The sequence below is a fragment of the Thunnus albacares genome, chromosome 9, assembly GCF_914725855.1.
Source record: "Thunnus albacares chromosome 9, fThuAlb1.1, whole genome shotgun sequence".
Taxonomy (NCBI): Eukaryota; Metazoa; Chordata; class Actinopteri; order Scombriformes; family Scombridae; genus Thunnus; species Thunnus albacares.
Genome location: NC_058114.1, coordinates 4,020,056 through 4,031,181, shown reverse-complemented (window position 1 = coordinate 4,031,181; position 11,126 = coordinate 4,020,056). Strand labels below are relative to the sequence as shown.

Sequence of the window (11,126 nt, the reverse complement as noted above, 5' to 3'; positions counted from 1 at the left end):
AGACGCGCTGTCAACTTCCGTAGTTCCCCACTGACTAAAGCTCATCATGTGGCTACAACTTTTCCCCCATGTTTTCAACAAGTCCATGTAGGGAAACTGGAATCCCGGATCTGTTCCAGGAGTAAGCAAACCTCATTCAAAATGACTGAAAATTCAATCCAGCTTTGGAATTTAGCTTTAAACTGGAATTACGCTCCTCTGAACCCACCTAGAAAAAGGTGTTATGGCTTGTAAAGGAACCAAATCTCGCCATCACACAGTGTGGGCCTTGATGTAAAGCAAGTTGATTAGTTGATTGGCTTCCTTTTGTCCAGAGATGAAAACAAACTTTAACATACTACATACAAAGAGCCATATGAGTGTGTCAGAGCTCCTCCATGCACGATAGCCTGACAGTTGCACGTTAAACACCAGAACGGACGAGCTCATGAGTGAGTCAAGAGGCTGCAGCTATTTCATAATAACAACAAGAAAGGACAGAAAGGACCAAACAATGCAGCTAAAACTGACATTAGAGGATTATATCACCACATTACTGACAGGCCACCACTCTGGAAGGAATGCTGGAAATGTCTTGATTGTAACTGAAGCCTGGTCTGACAGAATAAACCCACAGAAATGAGGTAAAACAATTAGAAAACAACTGTCTGTTTAGGAGTAGCCATCACTTTATGACCCAGGGATGAGAGTAAATATAACGTAGGTCATAGTGTGGGTGTTTTATGCCCAGCCTCTCCCATGTTTCCATCTCTGCTCCCGTTGTGTTCTCTAATCAATGAGATAAACCCCCACACGACTTGTGGGCTTGTGCCCTACATCAGCGCTCAACCGCATGTCTGCAGAACTTGCTCTAAACGCTCCGTAAGCACTTTATCAGAAACGCTTGTTCTTTTGGTCTTTTTCTGCTTTCTTGTTGTTTTGTTTTTCTACCCCTCCCTCCCTCCCTCTCTCCCTCCTTTTCCTTTAAAAAAAAAAAAGAAACCTGCATTCTGACACTCATTAAAAGAGAAAAGAGGGAAAAACATCAAGAGACGGAAGCGAGGCACTCTCACGCTCGCCTCTCTCCAACCTGCGGTCACGTACAGCCGTCACGGCGCACACAGGGAGGTGCGCTTGTTATCTAGATCAGACTGCCTCTGTTTTCCACTCACCAGCCATCTCATATAAAGACGATCAATTATGGATCAAATGAGGGCTTCTTCTTCTTTTTAATTCATTGCAGATTTCCCTTCATGCAGTCTGTGGTCCTGCACTGTGCACGGTGTGAAAACATCACATGCAAGGGCGTTCACCGGGTCACAGCCGGTTTCAGACATACGAGAGCAGCAGGGGAACAAGTGTTTTACTTAAGTACTGCAGCTTTAAAGTACCAGTACTTTGAGTGTTTCCATTCTGTGACGCTTGATTTTTAAAAGTCTCCTTTTTTCCTTCTGTTTTCGCCTCCTTTCCTCTTTCTATCCACTCGTCTTTTCTCCTTTCTTTTCCTTTGTTCATTCTTTCTTCTTTACATCTGTCTTTACTTATTTTCCTTATTATTTTTCCCTCTTTTCTTTCTTCTTTTTCATCCTTATTTGCTTTGTTTCGTCTTTCTTTCTTTCCCTCATTTATAGTATTTCCTACATTACTTTCTTTTTCATTCCTTCCTATTTTCCTTCTTTCCATATGTCTCTTTATTTGCCACTTCCTCCTTTCTTACAATCCTTCTTTCCTAATTTTCTGCCTTCCTTTCTATTTTTTCCGGTCCTTACATATTTTTTTTCAATCGCTTCCTTTATTTCATTCCTCTTTGTTTCTATAAATGTTTCCTTCTTTTCTTGCCTTTTCTTTCTACTTTTCCATTTTCATTATTTATTTCCCCCCTTCTTTCTTTGTTTTCATCTTTGTTTCCTTATTTATTCTTATCTTTTTCCTTTCATCTTCTTCTTTAAGCATTTTCCTCATTTATATCCCTGTATCATTATTTTCTGCCTTCTTTTCTTCCATTTTTTTTCTTATCTCCCTTTCTTCTCTATCTTTATGCACTTTTCTTCTTTCTATCTTCTACTACCATCTCTTTCCTTGTTTTCTTGTTACTTTTCTTCCTTCTTTTCCCCCGTCATTACACGTTTTCCTTCTCCTTCCTTTCTTTTATCTTTACTTCCATTCATGTTTTCTTATATCTTTCCTGGTTTCCTTTTTCCACCTTTCCTTTCATCCTCCTTTCCTTTTGTCCGTACACATTTTCTTATTTTTTTCTTCATCTCTTCCCTTTTTTTATCTTTAATTCTGAACATACTTTCTTTATTTCTTCCCTTATTTTCTTCTGTCCTTCTCTTTTTTCTCTATTGCTTTTCTTTTCTTCTTCAGCTGACTTGAAAGCATGAAAAAAATCACCCAACTTAGTTTCCATTCCTCTGTGAAACTAAACTCTACTCTTCTTCTTCTTCCTCATATTTACCTTTTAGTACATTTTACTGCTGATAAATGTTTTTTTTTGAATGCAGAACTTTAAGCTGCTATTTAGTGTTTTTCTTCTGCGGTAAAAATACTTCTCTACTACAATGATGTGAAAAGTTGGGAAAACGGGATGCCGCGCTGTGTTTTGTGTGTTTATGTGTGTGTGTGTGTGTGCGTGTGTGTGTGTATCATTTATCTCCGTCTCAGCTCTCCAGCTGTTTCAGTAAAACAGAAGATAACACTATAACGTCATACCCCCCCCTTCCGTCTCCCTCCCTCCCTCCTCTTATCTCCTCCATCACTCTCATTCATAATTTATCCGGAGGCTGATTTTTTGCCGACACAATCCCAGCGTAGCAGTGCAAACACTCTCTCCGGTTTCACTCGGGCTGCGTGCTGCGTGGCCACTTCCTCCTGCAACAGGAAGCAGGTGTCGATAAGTACAGGAAGTGAAAACTGGCACCGGCTTCAGGTGAGTCTGTCCTCTTAGGTGTTAGATATCCCTTACCAGCTATCTTTCACACACACACACACACACACACACACACACACACACACACAGTATATAAACACTTCCATAAGTGTAATCTTGCTTATATGCACACTCTGTCTGAAGGAAAGGTAATATTACACCTGATCAGACTCTATTTTTACTCAACTGTCTTTAATAAATCTAAAGAAAATATGAGCTATTCTCAATTTATTGTCATGTATTGTTAAAAAAAATACTCACTGACCTCACTGCTCATGATATTTTACCGTCCACCTGTATTTTCTTAATTGATAGTTTAATTGAAGGTTTTTTAAAACTTTTTTTTTTATAAAGATTTAAATCACTTATTTCTCATTTTATGCTCCAGCCAGAGTATTAACTTTATCTTAAATGTTCCAAAAAATTTTCCCTCTAGAAAAAAGTTTCTGAAATTATAATAATTAGTTATTTTTCTCGTTACAGCAGGTCACTATCATGTTTAAATAACGTATGTTTCTTGTAATTATGACATCACAACTAATCTTGTTATAGTAAGTCGGTATTATAAAATAATGATAAATAATATAACATGAAAGCATCTTTTTTTATATCAATGGACAAATCTTGCTAGAGCAAAAACTATAATTAAAGTTTAAAAAAAAAATCTAATTAAAATGAGAAAGTGACAATTTAGTTTTTCATGGTTGCAGCAAACTCACTTTATATTTTTAAAAGTAAATTTAAGCCTTATTTTATTATTTGGAATGTTTTATCCAGACCTTAATATTATATATATATATATATATATATATATATATATATATATATATATATATATATATATATATATTCCATAACATGATTTTTTATTATTTTTTACCACTTATTTATGTTTATCTTCAAAGTTTTTGCCTGACTTTGCTTCTTTATTTAAATCCTACTATATTTGTATTTTATATTTGTTTGGGTTTTCTTTTTGGTTTTTTTTTGGGGGGGGGGGTTCTCTTCTTACATGGTCTGGGTACACTGCCTTTCAGTATAAATAAAGTTGTCTGTCTGTCTATATATAAAGCACTTTAAGCTGCATCATTGAATCACAGCAGCTTCACAAATGATTCAAATAAAGTTATTATGGCTAAAAGATATTTATTTTATAATCTGTATACATGCAGGTGCATTTAAACCTAACGTCCTGTTGTATGTATTGACAGAAGCCCCTGCGGGACACCCTCAGTATGTTGCAGACTCCAGTCCAGGTCTGCAGTGACACACACAGGTGAGCGCGTCCTCCTCGGTGTTGAATATCCCTTACCTGTGGGCTTCAACCGAGGCTGCGGCACACAGATCAATTGATTCTATTAACAGGTGGGAGAGCTCTCTGTTAACCCCGAGAATCACGGTGTGAAAGGAGACTGAAGAACAAGGAAGACAAAGTACACTTTAAAGGACCATACTGGTGTTTTTCTAGTATTTCACGCCACTAATTACATGTCATGGAGACTGCACTGATGACAGGGGCATCAGATCAGAAAAAGCGTTGTGATGTATTTTGTCATTTCATTTAGAGGATTTATGCATTACTCCTGATCATCTTGTGAGGTAGGCTGAGGCTGCATATAAAATAAAATGTAAAAAATGTATATAAACTATAAGATTTCGCAAACCTACTATAAATACTAACTACAACCTTTTACTCACTTCAGCATGAATGTGAACCATTTACATACTAAACTTTATTTTTTATGATCTTGTGTCACTATTGCACCTTTCAACAACTTTAACATGAAGTACATAAAGTAGCTGAACTTTTTTTTGTGTGTCAATATGCTAGAAAAGAAAAGGATTGTTGAATAATTTTCTTAATTTGTCGTTTTATTTTGAAAGAATGGATAAAAGGGCTTTTCCTCTTCTAGTGATAAGAACAATATATAGTTTTTTTGAAGCAGAATTAAATATTACGGCATAAATGTGCATTGTAGGTAATCAAAGCCACAGCATGACTGTGCTTTAATCAGTGAGCTCAGACATCAGTTTTATTAATATCTTGATTTGATGGTGTTTATTTCAGTTATCTTTATTATCTAACCATACAATACCTTTAGGTTGGGTGACTTGCATCTATTGTATGTATTTTCATTCCATCTTTCCATTCATGTGAAAGAGAGATTTGATCAGAATTAGATAAGGAGGCTCACAGATATTAAAAAAAGGATGTGATTTGTCACTTTGCAGGTTACACAGTGATACTGTAATTAAACAAGTCGTCCTCTTTTCCATTTGCCTCCATTTAGTCGTATCGTATAACTGACTTGTAAATGTGCAAATCAGCATCGCTCCAAAGAGCAGCACTCAGTGTCCGCAGCCAAAGGAGCCTCATCACACACAGACTCATTTACTCTGTCGCTGTGTTACTTTATTATTCCTGCTTTTATTTGATGCTTTTTCTTTTACATAATCTTAAACAAGCATTTTAGCATCTCCTTTGAGTTTTATCTGAAGTTCTATTAAATTCTGCTTCTGGCTTGTTCTTTAATAACCTGTCGCGCACAGAACCGTCTGAGAAGTCGTCCTTGGAAACTGTTGTTGCACTTTCCAAAAATACTTGGCAGGTGATTGGATGAACCATCTGTCTATCAATGTCTTACCTTGTGACAAGTATATCCAGCTGCAGCCGCAGTACAAACATGCAGAATCTACATGACACAACCACTTGGTTAGGTTTAGGCATGAGGTGGGGGGTCAGGGTCAAGGGTCAGGAGTCAGGGTTTGGGTCGAGGGTTGTCCTGTAATGTGCCATTCCTTGCGAGGCAGCTGGATTCACAAGAACAGGTGAGAATCGTCATAGGATGCTGATTGGTCCAGACTGCCGGTGGTTCAGACACAAGCACAGAACTTGAAGTCGGACAAGATGAGTTCTCACATGATCTCGTGATGTTGTGAATCCAGCTGCCTCGCAAGGTGAGTCCTTTATTGTAAGTTTTGTACATTTAGATGATTACAAATAGGGCCATGAGTCTGAGATCAGCTTCTGGATTCACCTTCACAGTATTAAATGATCAAAAGTTGATTTATGTTTTGACGATTTGAGAGATGATTTTACTGAGATTATAAAAAACAAACATCCATCTTGTCTTAACATGTAATTTATTGTTATATTCTGCTGTTAAGACAAGAAACTAAATTTTAATTTCACTTGTGGTATTGTGACTTGGCACTGAACTCTGCCTTTTTGATTGTTTGGACTTGACCAACATACACACACACCTGTTCATTCATTCCTATTTGTGCTTGACAGTTGATATTAAAGCTCTGCATTCAGCTTCATTTTATTGAAAATAAGCATGTTTGAAACATACTGAACACACACGTGGACAAAGGAGAAGAAGTGGATTATGATGCAGGAATGATTTGAGAAGTTTCTGTGGATGTTGTGAGGTTTTTTTTCCCACTTTGCAAAGTTGTCACTACTGGAATTGGTTGTAACTAATTAAAGTCCAAGTTGACCTGCGAGAGCTTTTTAAGCCTTCAGGAGTATTAGGAGTTAGCAAGATGGTTTCATTCTCAACAGTCGATTGGACACTGAGTCCCTGTTTCTCCTCGACCTCCTCAACACTCTGACAAGGAAAATGTGTGTGACAGTCGACTCATGATGTGTTTAAATCAGACAAGATGTTTTTTTTGTATTCTCTGATATTCCTCGGTGGCTGCAGCCTCCTCTGAGAGAGAGTGGAGTCTGAAAACAGGATCGCATCCCTGAGAGGGTTGTTAACGAGTAGTTTCAATTAAAGCCAAGAGTAGAGAGACTCGGGGTGGGAAGAGAGTCTGAGGTGATTACGAGCTTCCTCTTCTTAATGAACCGCAGACGTCTTTGTATTTATTTACAGTTGTCGGCCAGTCGATGGGACAGAGTTTGAAATGATTAATATCAGGCAGAGAGTGGATGGGGGATGAAATGGTTGCAGTTTCATTTTATTGCTACTTAATTTTACTCACTTTCATTTTGTGCAGGAACTGTATTTGCTTTCGTAGCTCTGATTTTATGAATCCATTAAATTGAAAAACTCATTGTCCGATATGTAATCCAAAGCTTGTATTTATCAACAAGTCCAAATATGAAACAGCAAAAATGTTGTTGTGTCACCATCGTACTCCACAACACATAGAAACATTTTCTGATCTGATGCCCCTATCGGTAGGACGACATAATCGATGACATCGTTGTTAAAACATAAATGTTTTATAATGTGATACTATAGTTAAGGTTTGGGTAGGTGTAGGCACAAAAACAACTTGGCTAGATTAAAGGAAAGATCATGATTTGGGTTAAAATAAACTCCTCTTTAAGGTTTTTGTTCAAATTACTACTTTTTTAAGGTTAGAAGACTTTTATTGTAGCAGCAATCTCCTGACAGAAAATCCAGCTTAGACCATTTTGACTTAAACGTCACAACTCGACAACAGAGGTGAATCTATGGGCAGGACTGTAGTGTCTGTGAGTGTTTATCCACTCTAGGGGTGTGCCCGAATACAAATAGATTATCTGGCAAAGCACAAACAGTGGGTTTTATACGAATATTTGTTTCATACAAATATTTTAAAAATTATTTGTTGGGGGTGTTCCCTACTGACACAAGCAAAGTGCTCTTAAAGACTCTCCATAACCTGTTGTTCCCCTTCTCCTTTCCCACAAAGTTGTAAAAGGTTGTAAAAAAAAAAGGCAATAAATGAAAAGTGCAAAGCAATAATCGCCTTTAAAGTTCCTCCCTACATGTTACACAGTGTGCTGTCTCTGTGTTATGGGTGTACATAGATAGGTCTGGCTGCAATGAGGCGATGAGTAAAGTTTGAGCTCAGTAATCATAATAATTTTCTAGAATTAAAAGTGGAATAAAAACAAAAACAGTTTTATTTGAATACAAATACAGATACAAATAATTTTACTGCCTCAACAAATACAGATACAAATACAAATACTGGGATCTCTGCACATCCCTACTATCCACTGCCGGTTTTACAGAAATCTGGCCGCTAGGTTTCAAAATACTTTGTCAGAGAACATTTTGATTTGATGGTGGCACCAGACTGAAGGTAAGGGAGTCTGTAAGATATCTGATAGTTAGTCTGTAGCTACTGAGATGTTGAGATATCTCCTTGGCACAAAGTGTAAAACCGCTCATCATCGCCATCGTCTGCCACCAGCATTGCAAAAAAAATCTCCGCCCATCTCTGCAGAGAAAAAAACCTCTCATCGGCTCTCAGATTGTGCCCTCCTCAATAAAGTCATCCCGGGCCACAGTTTGAAGCACAGATATATATTTCTTCACCTGACAGGAGCCACCTCTCCTCAAAAATAGAGCGGAACAAGTCCTGAAACCGACGGACCTTAGATGACCCGTTCTCTGCTTCTCCAGCATGCAACACCTCACCTCTCCCCTCCTCCACCTTCTTCCTCATCCCCCCCCCCCCCCCCCCCCCCCCCCCCTCTCTTTCTGTCTCTCCGGTCGTGGCGGGCATTCCCCAAGAGACAGTTTTCCGGACCGGTTTTCCGCGAGCGGGATGGGATGAACTCCACATCTCTCACCCGTAAAAGAGACAGAGCGAAAAGCAGCTGCCTCAGCACCTGCTGGCCCTCAGTGAAAATCAAAATATCAATAAGCTCTTATAGCATTAAGGAAAATGCCTAAATCTGACACTTTCTCTCCCTCCATCCCCTCCTCTCTCCCTTTGCCAATATCACTCAACCACTTACACTTGGCATGGACCCACTGGAGAGTTTTACATGTACATTAAGAGAGGCTTTCTGCCTCTATTTGTCCTCCTCCTCCTCCTCTTCCTCCTCTCCACTATATCTATTAAAGTAAATATACACTGGCTGGGTGGTGACACATAGTCCATCCTCATTCATTTTTGAGCAGATGATTGACAGGACTTGAGTTATCGCCGCAGTTAAAGAAGAAGACGGCGGTAGTGTTGCCCTGGCCCGTCTAATAATAATAATGTTAATGTTTTATTACAGGAGGGGAAACAACACAACTGTATTAGAATACAGAGGGAATCAGTCATGTTTATATAATCCATAAGTGTAAAAGTGCAGACTGACCCCGTGAAAAAGTGCCTTGCCAAGAGAAAAAAGGACGAAGATATGATACACTTTAAAAGGGCTGCTGGAAAAGTGGGCCGAATAAGCAAAAAGAGATATCACAGAGCGAGAGGAGTTTAAGTAGGGAATAAGGTGTGGAAAGAAAGAATGGCCTAGGGCAGGAAGAGGATAAAGAGAGGGATGAGGGACAGAGAGAGAGAGAGAGAGAGAGAGAGAGAGAGAGAGAGGTGGTAAAGCTGAATGATTGCTCTGTGAGAATTATTATTGATGATTCAGGCAGTGTGAATTATTAATGGAGAGCGAAAAGCATCTTTGAACGTGTCTCTGACATTCAATACTGACAGAGATCAATGAGCTGGCGTGGACATGAAGAGGAGAGATGAAGAGGAGAAAGGAGGGAGAGTTTGGATGACAGGGAAAAATATTAAAAAAAAAAGAGGAGAAGAGAGAATAGAGAGAAGGGAAGAAGGAGGGAAAGTGTGTGTGTTTGGACAAGTGGAGTCTTTCAGATGGGGGGGGGGGGCTTGTCAGAAAGGTTTAGGAAGGAGGAACGGAGGACGAGACGGCCAACTGCGAGGAGTCATGTGACAGTGTTGAAGGTGATTGGCTGTGACATTGTCTTGGGTCTAATGCTCCTCCTCAGACGCAGGAAATAGCCGAGCAGCTCCTCCCTCCCCCCCCCCCGACGTCTTGGAAACTGTCTCTACTTCCTGTCTGCCAGACCGCTCTATGTCAGTGTGTGTGTGTTTGTATATGTGTGATGGTCCTTCCTCTGCTGGTTTCCCTCACAGGATCTCACCGTATGTGGAGGAAGATGGATTCATCTTCATCCTCAACATGCATCGGTCGTCTTTAGTGAAGAAGTGCGACAAAGGGTTCCCTCCGCTCAAAAATGTCTTTTTCTTCTTCTTCATTCAGTTAAATGTTCTCTCCTCTGTGGAGATTAATGTGTGTGCAGAGTTTGTTTTCACATTCATCTGCTGAAGGAGGAAAGTTCCTCCGTTCTCATCTAAAACCTGAGTTTAACACTGAGCATCTGACATCACAACTCATTTGGAGCCAATCATGGCCCAATATGCAAAAAAAAGAAATCAATGCTACCTATATACCCTATATATCTGTGCGTATTGTACAGTTGAGTGAAGTGGAAACCTATGTGTGTGTGTTTGTGTTTATAGGGGTCAGCAGGTCACACACGGTAGACTGATCCTAAGGGACAGACTGCCAGGGCCACTCAGCTGCTCCCCAAAACACAAACACACAAACACAAACACACACACACACACACTCATGCCGTTTGTTTGGTCTGTCAGTCTGACCGCCGTGACATCCACGTCGCCGGGGCTGACACTAAAAGGGGACAGGGCTCAGCTCCTATCGTCACGGTAACAGGCTGATGGGGAGACAGACGAGCTCCAGCCGCCACACCTGATCATGTAGCAGGACGGGAGTTTCTCTGAAACAATCAGAGCCGCGCGCACACTCTCTCTGTCATACACACACACACACACACACACACACACAATCAGTGTGATGGGTGAAGATGGTTTTTTCCAACGTGTGTCTTTATAAGCGTGTGTGTTTCCGGTGACGTCTGACGGCCACATTCAGCCGTTTCTGAGGTCAGATCAGATTCTGGAAGTAGTCGGGCAGTCCCACATGTAAAGCACACACACACACACACACACACACACACACATGCGTAAATGCAGGCAGGGAGGGCTGCTTGTAAAGGAGGTGATGAACTCACATTGAAGTCAAAGGCTGAATCCAAAATTCACAGGTTCCACGAGAGGCCTCCGGTGCACTTTCTGTGTATTTCCAGATTCACAATCAGTGTTTCCAGCAGCTTGTAAATGCTCTCAGTGATTCGCTTCATGAATTGTTCTCACTCACATATTGCAGGTAGATTTGTGAGCCATACAGGACTCTCATATGCTCATACAGAGGGCTGCAAGTATAGTGTTTGTTTTGATTAAATAACAGGAGAGGAAATGATGTCATGTTGCGAATTTGGTGAAACTGGCTCCACGTGTAGATCTCACCAGACTTCACTCAGAAGGTTATAATTCATGGCAATGGATGTGACAGTGCTATAATAATAATATTAATGATAAT

General features: G+C 39.9%; 1 long non-coding RNA gene across 3 annotated transcripts in view; it reads left to right on the top strand.

Moving 5' to 3' along the window:
- The first annotated feature begins 2,306 nt into the window (after positions 1 to 2,306).
- The window catches only part of LOC122989588, a 37,090-nt gene continuing 28,270 nt past the window's right edge, over positions 2,307 to 11,126 (top strand). For all 3 annotated transcript variants that reach the window (XR_006405110.1, XR_006405109.1, XR_006405111.1), the window contains exons 1-2: positions 2,307 to 2,908; positions 4,120 to 4,184. This is a non-coding gene — a long non-coding RNA (uncharacterized LOC122989588). The remainder of the gene's footprint in view (positions 2,909 to 4,119; positions 4,185 to 11,126) is intronic.